The sequence below is a fragment of the Prosopis cineraria genome, unplaced genomic scaffold (genome assembly GCF_029017545.1).
Source record: "Prosopis cineraria cultivar Desert tree isolate PC_DT_omini unplaced genomic scaffold, ASM2901754v1 PC1, whole genome shotgun sequence".
NCBI classification, from domain to species: Eukaryota; Viridiplantae; Streptophyta; class Magnoliopsida; order Fabales; family Fabaceae; genus Prosopis; species Prosopis cineraria.
The window spans coordinates 29,289,020-29,301,140 of NW_026555332.1; positions in this window are offsets into that span (position 1 = coordinate 29,289,020).

Consider the following 12,121-nt stretch of genomic DNA (forward strand, 5'->3'; position numbering starts at 1 on the left):
GTATGTATGCTAATTTGGGTATTTTTAAAATTAAAATTATATTAACAACTTTTAAATTTCCATATCTAAAAGTGATTTTATACCCAATTAGCCTCTGCTAAAAAATTCAACAAACATGAAATATATATATATATATATATATATATATATATTGGACGGGCATAGATTGTATATATAAAGTAAACATGGCACAAGCCATCGGCTACATCGATAAAGATACAAAAATTGTTTTACTATACAATCAATATTTTCAACTTAAAATATTTATAAATATGATTATTTACTAATCAAAAGTTGTACTGGAAACGCACGGGTTATGATCTAATTTTATTTCTAAAGGGTGTTCAATTCATTAAAAATTTCCATGTTAATTAAGGACTTAATTAAATTCACGCTTATGATGTCCAAAAAGTCCTTGAAGTATTCATCACTCATGTTTAATAAATTAGAAAATTGAAAAATGAAGTTCGTGAGAAGAGAAGACAAGGGTAATAATCTAATCAGCCTTGATAGCTACGTACTATTCTTCTATAAGTCAATAGTTATTCAAAAGTCTCAAATCTATGACTTACCAGTTGGCGTGTTTGGCACATTTATTACAAAAACACGTCTTTAAGTATTCTTCAATCCTATAGTCATGTTCTTTCTTTAAATTATTCAATAATTTTAACGGTTGGAAAATTTTGTGCGTTGTGTTTAGCACGTTAATTAGAAAAACAAGTCATTAAAGTATTCTTCACTCATATCATATTCTTTCTTTGATAATTTAAAAGCTTGGACAATTGTGTGTGTGACTATGACTGTGATCAATACGCAGTTACGCACTTGTCTTGTTTGATTTTTCTGATTTGAAAAAAAAAATAGATACGTAAGTAGGGCCCTCAAAGTTTCGAATTATTTAGAGAAAAAAAAGTAAAACAAATTAAACTTAATTAAGAAATAGGTCAATGGGATGAAAAATAATATTTGTCTTCCCACAAACAGGATGAAGTATAAATGAAAATAGTTTTCTATTTTTAAAAAATTTTATTTATAGATCATTATTTTATCATCTGAACACACTGAAAGATTTGCATTGAAATTTATCGTGGTGACACAAAAGATGTCGACGAAATTGGATGTCACCCAACACACAAACAAATGCACAAATTAGGTGACTTGTTAATGAAAAATATACATTTAATAATCATTGAAATATAAGGTATTTATTATTCATATTGGATGACATGTTATTAAAAAATATGGTTTTTTACGACTACCTCGTGCATCATTAATTTTTAAATTCCATTTCACCAACTTTGTCTCCCAAGTTTAATATATAGATATAAATTTTTACACACACACAGATGTATGTATGTATGTATGTATGTATTAAAAGGTTTGAATAGCATAATGGTTTATATGCCTTTTAGGATCCATGTGGCCTTGGGTTCTAATTCTCCCATAGCATTGGCTAGTGCTCCCACAACCAACGGAGCCGGGCTGGGAGGTTCCCAACACTGGCAGTCAAAGCTTTGATGGTAATTAAACATTATATATTTGTTTAAAAATAATTAATGTGAGGACACTTTTGCAATTGCACAAGGATTTGGGACTTTATAGTTATTTGGATTTTTCATGAGACTTTGATGTAATTGAATTTGTTGGTGGGACTTGATAGCAATTTTTCCTTAAAAAAAACAAAGAAAGAAAACCTTCCTGGTGGTTAAAATGACTAAGCGCTTGAATAAATTAAATATCCTTTAGGGTGACATAATAAATTAAATACTTTTATAAGGTGGACATAATTCTTAGATTTCTACTTCTTTCGTACCTTAGAAACTTGTTTTTGACAATGCCAAACAAACTTTACGTCGTCTTTGGTCTTTCAACTCTATCACATATGTAATTTTAAAGACTTCACCCATTCCACACATTATATGCAACATTATCAAGAATAGGGTAAAGAAAAGTCCTTTTAGTGATCGCCAAGAAGTTTTGGAACCTAAATCAAAATAATTTAAAAGGCCTAATATATTGTCATAAATTTATTTATCTTCATATCATTTTTTGTTAGTTTTTTTAATTTGCAAAATTAGATATTAAAATTTTGTTTTCAAGTAATTCTAACACTCCACTTTCAATCAATAATATAGCTAATTCATTTGATTTATTTTGTAAAATGGATGATGTTAAATAAGATTTAAGTGATTTTAATTTAAGAAAAAATCTTTCAACAGTAGCAACTATTTATTGGTACGTATTGTCAATAATATCGTACTTGTAACAAGTGGTGGGGTACTTGTAAACAGTTATTATTAAATGAGTATATTTTTCATTAATAAGTGACCAATATCAAGTATCTTATATAATATTAACTATTTAATGACCATATTCTTAATTAACAAGTGACCTAGCATAAATAACAATTACTTTATATAACAGTGACTGTTAAATTTCATTTCACCAACTCTATCTCCAGAAGCTCAATATATATAAAATATTTGGCGAGTACTTAACAGTTTTAATGGTCTAGGGGTTTATATTGGGATCCAAGAGGTTTTGTCCTCAAATCCTCTTTTGACCAGACCAATAATTTCCTCACCAGTGGTGATAGCTCCAGCAATCAGCAATGGCTTCTGGTCGCCGGTAGATAGCCAAAGCCCAAAGCTCCAATGAGTGGTGGTGGATAAGTAAGGGTATTTTAGTAACTTAGTTCAAAATATATTTAAAATAAAAGGATATAAGACTTGGGGGTAGTTTGTTCATTTCACAGGACATTAAAGTATTTAGAATGCCTATGAGAAACTTTGGAATGATTTCCCCCTTTTTTTTTAACTTTAGGGGGCAATATTTTAAATAGTTTAAACTACAAGATTATTACAGTAAGTTAAAATTCAGGTATTAGATTTCAATTAAGTCAAAATTATAGAAAATGAGTTGAACCAAATTAAAATTTAAGAACTAAAAATAAAAACTTCATTAGACAATTATTATGTCGATTGCAAAAATATTTAATTTTTATTCTCTTAGATGACTTAAAAACGTTATTTAAATCCGATTGGCTTAATACTGTGACAGTAATTTCTTGGGCTGGAAATTTTGTAACTGTAATATCAGAGTGAACCATGGTAAATAAAATACTTGCCAAGCATTACTTCGAAAATAATTAGCTAACAGTGGTTAAAATCCCATAACTTTTTTCTCGGAAATTAAAATTAGTATTTTGCTCTCTTATGATTAAACGGATATCGTGATCATTTTTTAAAAAAATTAAATATAAGTGATGAACGATTTCACGATATGCATTAAGCATGTAAGAATTGGTTTTTGAACAATATAATTTCTATCTTTAAAATATTTTTTGACAATCCACAATCCTTAACAATAAATTTAGTTCAAACGTTCGCCCTAAAAAAATTCCTAAGTTTATGTTTTTTTTCATAGAAAGATTCCTAAGTTTATAATGTTTGTAAGACTGTACATGAATAGTTAATGTCGAAATTAAAAGATTTTATATTTTTTTAATATTTTTCGCATATTATTTTCAGGTTTTTGCATAATGACCATCCAGGTCTAGGTATTTAGCTTCAAATTCGATTGAGATTTAAAGATTTTTGTCTTTTTGTTATAATTAGATATCATTTGTTCTGTTTGAAACATGTTCAAGGATAAAATTGAGGAGACGGATAATTTTTATGACTTCAACATAAAGCTTGTAGAACACTAAAAGTAAATAGTTGTGTTTAAAACTAGCTAAGGTTTAATACCATTTTCCTCCTAAATTTTTGCTTGAGTACTGGGTACATTGTATTGAAGGATGTGTTAATATCCTCTTTAAACCTTTTCTTAGAAGGAAAATCTGCTGATGTGAAATAATTGTTGGACCCACATACAATGACAACAAGGCATTTTGACCTATTTTGACCATCTAACATGGGCCAAATGGGTTGGAAGTGCTAGTGGAGTGGCAGGAATTGAGCCAGATTTTAACAGCAAAAAAGTGGAAAAATGGGTTAGAATACATGACCCCATAACTATTCTACATAAGCAAATAACGAAGAAGATAATAAGTCCTTGTCGGATGGCCCATTTTGCTCTTGAAAAAATTTAGGAGGAATATTACCCCATCATTTAATACAAGATGTTCAGTGCTTCTAAAAAAAATATTTAGGGGAAAATGATCTTTAACCTTTAAAAAGTATACAAATATAACTCTTTATTATCTTTTACCTTATAATTTAAGAAAAAAATGGACCACGAGCCATAAAATATTATAAACAGTTGCTCATATATTCAACAAAAGCCACACTCCACTCATCACAAGAGATATTTCATTCATAAAGTTCGCTTGTTTAAGCTTTATTCTCTGACCATGGGAAGACACATGATAGCAAGATTTGCCTTGCTTTTCTTCGCATCTAAAATTGCCCAATTAGGTTCATGTTAAGGATGCATTGAATCAGAGAAGCAAGCTCTTCTCAAATTCAAAGAATCCATTCTTCATGATCCATATAAGATCCTTTCCTCTTGGGATCCCAAAACTAGCTGTTGCCTGTGGGATGGTGATCTATCTGATATTTTACACACTATATACTTGATTTTTGACATCAAATAGTGCATATTAGAGTTTATTTCTCAATTTTTACTTGTGTTTTACATTTTGACTTTATAGACCTTAATAATACTATTTGATGGTTACTTTAACACTTGAAAATGCTAAATTGAATTTTTAGACTTTAATTCTCTTTTCTTTCCTTTTTAATTCTCTTTTTAGATTTTATTTAGTTTTGTGTTTTTTATTTTTAGATTTTTGTAAGAGCGAATTTGGATCAATAAGTAAGAAGACTAAGTCAACATTCTTGAAAGAAGTCAAGAACATGAAAGGGCTGAATGATGTCATTTTTAAATTTAATTAATGTTGAATTAGTTTGTTAATTTCAGAAATTAAGTGGAGAATTAATTAAATATAAACCAACAAAATGCATTGGATGACATCATCATTAGGCAAAGAAGAGCACATGGTGCGTGAATGAAGTTTGATTCAATGGAAAGCATAGGATGACATCATCTTAGAGCTTAAATGGAGCATGTGTTACGTGACATAAGTGCTGTATTTGTGAGCATCAGGTGGCAGCTGAAGACAAGTCAAAGAGGGTCACATTTTCTACACTTCAATCACATTTCGTATGCCTCATGATTCAGCTCTCTTAGGCGCCAATTCGATTTAATTTCTAGCCTTATTATTGAGCCAAATTAATCTCATTTACCAATTGGAAATTAGCCATTCCAAATCTAGATTTGCTTTGGTATTATCAACATCTACTTTAGTTTTATTACCTTCACATTTTTCACACCTATATAAGCTTTTTTTTTTCATTTTCCAAATTCTCTCTCTTCATTTTCTCTCAATTTTTGTCCATTTTTTTTCCAGATCTCACTTCTTCATCCATCCAACTTCATCACACGTCCAGATTTCTCTTCTTCTCCAGTCTAATTTCGTCCACTTCAAGCTTCATTCTAGCACAACATTTCATCCAAATTCAAGCCAATTCTACCTTCATATATTCATATACATTCATCCATGAAAGCTTCTCAAGCTTAAGAAATCATCCAAGTGAAGGAGAGGAGCATGAGTGGCTAATTCTTCATTGAGTTTTAAGGAAAATGAACTTGTGATTTGAGATTTTTAAATTTATTTTCCTCATTTGTATTTTCAATTCTACAATTTCTTATACTTCTTTTAGGGTTTCAAAATTAAGGTTCTGTTTGGATTATGCTTTTGATTCTATTTATATGTTTAGATTGAAGTTGTGGATGTTGAGTTGAGATTTAATATTGTGTTGCAGTTCTGGAATGTATGAATTTAGTTGAATGTTCATGAATGTATTCATATGTTCTTGATGTTCTTGTTCAAAATTCTTTATATTTCAAACTAGATCCATATGTGTTTGTATGAATTCGGTTTGAGAGATTTTTCTATCATTTAATTTGGGCTAAACTTAGTGGCTATGAACAAGGCTTAATCACATTATTAATTTCACTTCACTTGGCTTAAATTCTTTAGTGATCATTGGATTTAATGATTCACAACACTTCAAAAGTTTTAGAGTGTTCTTCATTAAGCTAAATCTTTTTACATGTGTGTTGCAAATCTAAAATTCAAGGATTATCATAAGGGATTCTAACTTGAGCTCATCATCTCATTCATTCATCTCATCATATTAAAATCAAAAATTATAAACATCTAATTCTTGCATTTTAGACTTAGCTGAATCATATCTTCATTCCTTTAACTTGTTAGCATTTGAACCAAAAATTTATATGCATTGCTCTTTTGGGAGATGACCTAGAATGCTCCCAACTACATTCTAGTTTTCATTAATGGCCTAAAACAACTAGGGTTCATCAAATGGCATAGCTTGTCACAATGTTACTAGTCATATCCTCAAACTTCATCTTAGTTTCCATTTCCTAGAAGCCAATCACATTTATCCATCTTTGTTGGGGCTGTAAAATTTGATTTATTTGGTCTTTTCTTGGAACAACTTCAATGGTGTCCCAGTTCCTATCTTTTTTGGTTCTATGGAGCAGTTGAGATATCTTTCTATCTACTATGCTAATTTCACATGGAAGATTCCCCCAAGTTTGGGAAATCTCACACACTTGTAGTTTCTTGATCTCAGTTGCAATGATTTACAAATCAATGACATGAATTGGGTCTCTAAACTTCAATCTTAGCAACATCTCAACTTGAGTGGTCTCTACCTTGGTGAAGCTCACAACTTGTTCCAGATACTTCCCATATCTCCTTCTTTGTTGCAACTCCAATTAAGGACTTATGGACTTCCCAACTTGCCCACTCCTCTTTGCCCCATGGATTTCACATACAATGCCAATCTTCAAGTCCTCAGTCTTTGGGGTAATGAAATTGATGGTCGAATCCTCAATGGTTTTCAAAATTGGACTTCTATTGAATCTCTTGACCTCAATTTCAACAATATTAGTTTAGTCCCACTGTGGTTGGGTAAATTTGATAACCTTTTGGAATTTGACATCAATCACAATTTATTTCATGGTTTGCTTCCTTTTGCCCTCCAAAACTAAACATCCATTAAGGTACTTGTGCTTTTTGGAAATCATTTGATTTTATTTTGATCATGGATTGTTGAGCTATGAAATCTAGTGCATCTAGATCGTTCAAATAATAAAGTTGGTAGTTTCAATCCTAGTGCTCTTAAAAACTCAACTTTTGTTAAAGAACTTGATCTTTCTAGAAATAATTTTAGTTCAATTTCATCAAGGTTTGGTTAGTTTCAGAATTTGGTTTCTCTCCATCTTTCACAAAATGCACTTGCTAGACCCATTCCTATTGTTTTCCAAAACTTGATTTCCCTTGAAGTCCTTTCCCTTATGGTAAACAATTTTAGTTCAATTCCATCTTGGTTGGGAGAGTTAAGGAGCCTTCGGTTTCTAGATATTTCTGGGAATAAAATCATAACTACAATGAAAATTTCTATTCCCAAGTTTTAAAAAGCATGTGTCATTTAAAAGAATTATACTTAAAAGAAAGCAATCTTCAAGGAGAAGCATTTGGTGACTTTGATTTTTTTATATGCCTTAGATGTGATTTAGAGGTATTGCACTTGAATGATAACAAACTAAATGGCCATTTGCCAACATGCACTAGTACAAAATATAAAATTTATGGGATACTTTTTACATCGGTTGGAAGGCAAACGGTGTAAAAAATAAAGGCGGTGGCATTTTTGTAATTATCTTGAATTATGTAACACTTTTTACATCGGGTGTCTAGGCACCCGGTGTAAAAAGTTACCTTTTTACACCGGGTTTCCCCCCCGGTGTAAAAAGTTACCTTTTTACACCGGGTGTCTGGGCACCCGGTGTAAAAACTATACTTTTTACACCGAGTGCCTGGACACCCGATGTAAAAAATATTTTTTAAATTCATTTCTCCCTTTATTCATCAGTTCCCTCGTCTCCTCCTTCTCGCGCCCTCCCTCTCGTCTCCCCTTCGTCTGCCCACTCCCCCTCCCCCTCGTCTTCTCCCTTACCGACCACCCTCCCCCCCGTCTGCCCAGCCTTCCCACCCGTCCGCCGAGCCCCCTCCCCCTCCTCCCCTCGCTGCCCACTCCCCCTCCCCCTCGGTCTGCCCAGCCCCCTCCCCCTAGGTCCACCCAACCCCCTCCCTCTCCCCCTCGTCCCGCCGCCCCCTCCCCCTCCCACTCCCCTTTCCTCGGCCACTTATCCCCTCCCCCTCGTCCCGCCGCCCGTCCCCCTCCCACTCCCCCTTCCTCAGCCTTCCCCCCCCCCTCGTCCGCCGCCCACTCCCCCTCCCCCTCTGCCCTTGCCCACCCCTTCACTCTCCCACCCCCTGCCCCTCTCCCTCCCTCTTGCCCCCCTCCACCACTCCTTCTCCCTCCCTCTCAGTGTTGAGCCATTGCTGCAGCTGCATCTGCCACCACCCAGGTATGTGTTGAATATAAATTTTTAAATTTTATAATGTTTAAATTTAGTTTTTAATGATATTGATTGTTGCTGCGAGTGCTGTTAGTGGCTTCATAAAGCCTCAGGTTGTTGCATGTGATTCATTTATTTGGTTTAAAATTATTAATTTTTCCGTGTAAAATTTTCTAAAACTTTTGGGAAATCCAATTTTTAGGGGAGACTCTGTCGAAATTTTTTTTGAATTTATTCTTTCCTTTAATTTTTTTAAATTTATTTTTAATGATATTGATTGTTGCTGGGAGTGCTGTTAGTGGCTTCATAAGGCCTCAGGTTGTTGTATGTGATCATTTATTTGGTTTAAGATTGTCAATTTTCTCTTGTAAATTTTTTTTAAAAGTCTTGGGAGATCCAATTTTTAGGGGAGATTCTGTCAAAATTTTTTCAAATCTTAATTTAATTAGGAACTTAGTTTTTTAAAATAGTTTGAAGATAATAACATTAGTTATATTCTTTAGGAGGTGACATATGGATCGTAGTTGGATGAATGTTAGACGAACGAGTGACGAGTATGATAATGGGGTGAAAGAATTTTTGGAATTTGCTAAGAAAAATGCTGTTGACAATAGTGAAAGGTTCTATTGTCCTTGTATTAATTGTTTGAATGAGAGGAGACTAGGTATTCCCGAAATAAGAGAGCACTTAGTTTGTGATGGGATTTGCAAAAATTATACAATATGAATTTGGCATGGTGAATGATTGGAAAATTATAGTAACACATCTCAATGTGTGGGAGTTGATAATCTTGATGATAAAGTAGAAATGAATGAAGATCGATTAGAGGACATGATCCGTGATGTTGGGGAAGAGGCTTTTAAACGAGCACATGTGTATGATAACTTGTGCACTGACGCAGAGAAGCCTTTATACCTGGGGTGCACTGATTTTAGTTTGTTATTTGGGGTGTTAAAACTAGTTACCTTAAAGGCAAGAGCTGGGTAGAGTGATCAAAGTTTCACATGGTTGTTAGAGTTACTTCAAATAATGTTTTCGAAGGGCAATGTATTACCAAATCGTTATTATGATGCCAAGAAGATCTTGTGTCCAATGGGTATGAAGTATAAAAAAATACACGCATGTCCTAATGATTGTGTATTGTATAGAAAAGAGCTTGAAGGGGAGGAAAAGTGTCCGAAATGTGAGGCACCACGGTACAAAGAGAAGGGGGCTCCTACAAAAGTCTTATGGTATCTTCCAATTATACCAAGGTTCAAGCATTTGTTTGCAAATACTAATGATGCAAAGAACTTGATGTGGCATGCAAATGAGAGGATATCTGATGGAAAACTTCGACATCCAGTCGATTCTCCTCAATGGAAGAAAATTGATCAATTGTTTCCCGAATTTAGCAATGAGCCAAGGAACTTGAGGCTTGGACTTTCTACCGATGGAATGAATCCTTATGGTAGTCTTAGTAGTATACATAGTTCATGGCCTGTTCTTTTGGTGATTTACAATCTATCACCTAAGTTGTGCATGAAACAGAAGTACATGATGCTATCCATGTTGATTTCGGGACCAAAACAACCGGGAAATGATATTGATATTTACCTAAGACCTCTGATTGAAGATTTGAAAGTGTTGTGGGAGGTAGGTGTGGAAATGTTTGATGCAAATCAGAAGGAGAATTTTAAGTTACGTGCTATGATCTTTTGTACTATAAATGATTTTTCTGCATATGAAAATTTGTCTGGTTATAGCGTGAAAGGTCATAAAGCTTGTCCAATTTGTGAAGAAAGCACAAACTACCATCAACTTCAACATGGAAGGAAGACAGTCTACCTTGGCCATCGGAGGTTTCTTAGATGAGATCACCCATATCGTAGATTGAAGAAAGCTTTTCATGGTCACCAAGAACACAATGATGCTCCGGATGCTTTGACTGGGGATCAAGTATATGAACGTGTGAAAAACATTAATAATGTCTTTGGTAAGACTAAAAAGAATACTGGTGCAAAAAGCATATGGAAAAAAAAGGTCTATCTTTTTTGACCTTCCATATTGGCGCAATCTTGAAGTAAGGCATTGTATTGATGTTATGCATGTGGAGAAAAATGTTTGTGATAGTATTATTGGAACGCTTCTGAACATACCAGGTAAGACTAAGGATGGTGTGAATGCAAGATTGGATTTGAAAAAATGGGAATACGGGAAGACTTACACCCAAGACCAGAAGGTAAACGAACTTATTGTCCCTCAGCCTCTCATACATTATGCAAATCTGAGAAAACAAGTTTTTGTGAGTGTTTACATGGAATCAAAGTTCCTTCGGGGTATTCTTCAAATATTATGAAGCTTGTATCTGTGAAAGAGTTGAAACTGGTAGGCTTAAAATCTCATGATTGCCATGTCTTGATGCAACAACTATTTCCTTTGGCTATTCGAGGCATATTGAAAGAAGATTTAAGACTTACAATAACCAGACTTTGTTTCTTTTTCAATGCTATATGTAGTAAAGTTATTGATCCCCGTAAACTGGAAGAGTTAGAACAAGAAGCTTGTACTATCTTGTGCCAACTTGAGATGCACTTTCTTCCTACATTTTTTGACATTATGGTTCACTTAATAGTGCATCTAGTAAGGGAGGTAAAATTGTGTGGCCCTGTTTATTTGCGATGGATGTACCCAGTTGAGAGATACATGAAAATACTGAAAGGGTATGTTAGAAATCCATTTCGACCCGAAGCATCAATAGTTGAGAAATATGTTGCTGAAGAAGCTATGGAGTTTTTTTCTGATTACTTGTCAAGTATAGAATCAATTGGACTTCCTAAATCTTGTCATGAGAAAAGGCAATATGGTCAAGGCACACGTGGAGTATCAGTGAAGAGCATGAATCATGATGAATTACAAGAAGCACATTTATATATCTTGAATAATATTGATGAAGTTAAAGATTACATATCTTCTCATAAAGAACTTTTAAAGGCAAAAAATTATCGAATGAGAATGACAGAACAAAAGTTGTTGAAAGAGCATAATAGGACTTTTGTGAATTGGTTCAAGCAGAAAATTTTAAATGAAAGTGGTGTTTCTGAAATAGTTAAATGGTTGGCTGGAGGTCCTAACTTTGATGTTATATGTTGGAGTGCCTATGATATTAATGGGTATTCCTTTTGTACAAAGTCTTTGGATGAGAAGAGTACGGTGCAAAATAGTGGAGTTATGATAATGGCTGAAGCCGTACACTTTTCTAGTTCAAAAGATATGAAACCTAAACTAGTATCCAGGACTTACTTTGGGGTTATTGAAGAGATTTGGGAGGTTGATTATACAAAATTTAGAGTTCCTGTTTTCAAATACAAGTAGGTTGACGTCAATAGTATTCGTGATGATAAGTTTGGATTTACAATGGTTGATCTTAAAAAACTAACTTTTGGAGATGAGCCATTTATTATGGCAGACCAAGCTAAACAAGTTTTCTATGTCACGGATCCAGCAAATAAAAATTGGTCAATAGTACTTAAAGGAAAAAGGATGATTGATAGTAATGACGATCATGAATCAAATTTTGATATTTCTGAAACTCCTAACTTCTCAAGTGGGCTACCAATTTTGGATGTGATAGATGAAGTAAATGATGAACATGCCATAAGAAGTGATCACCATGAAGGGA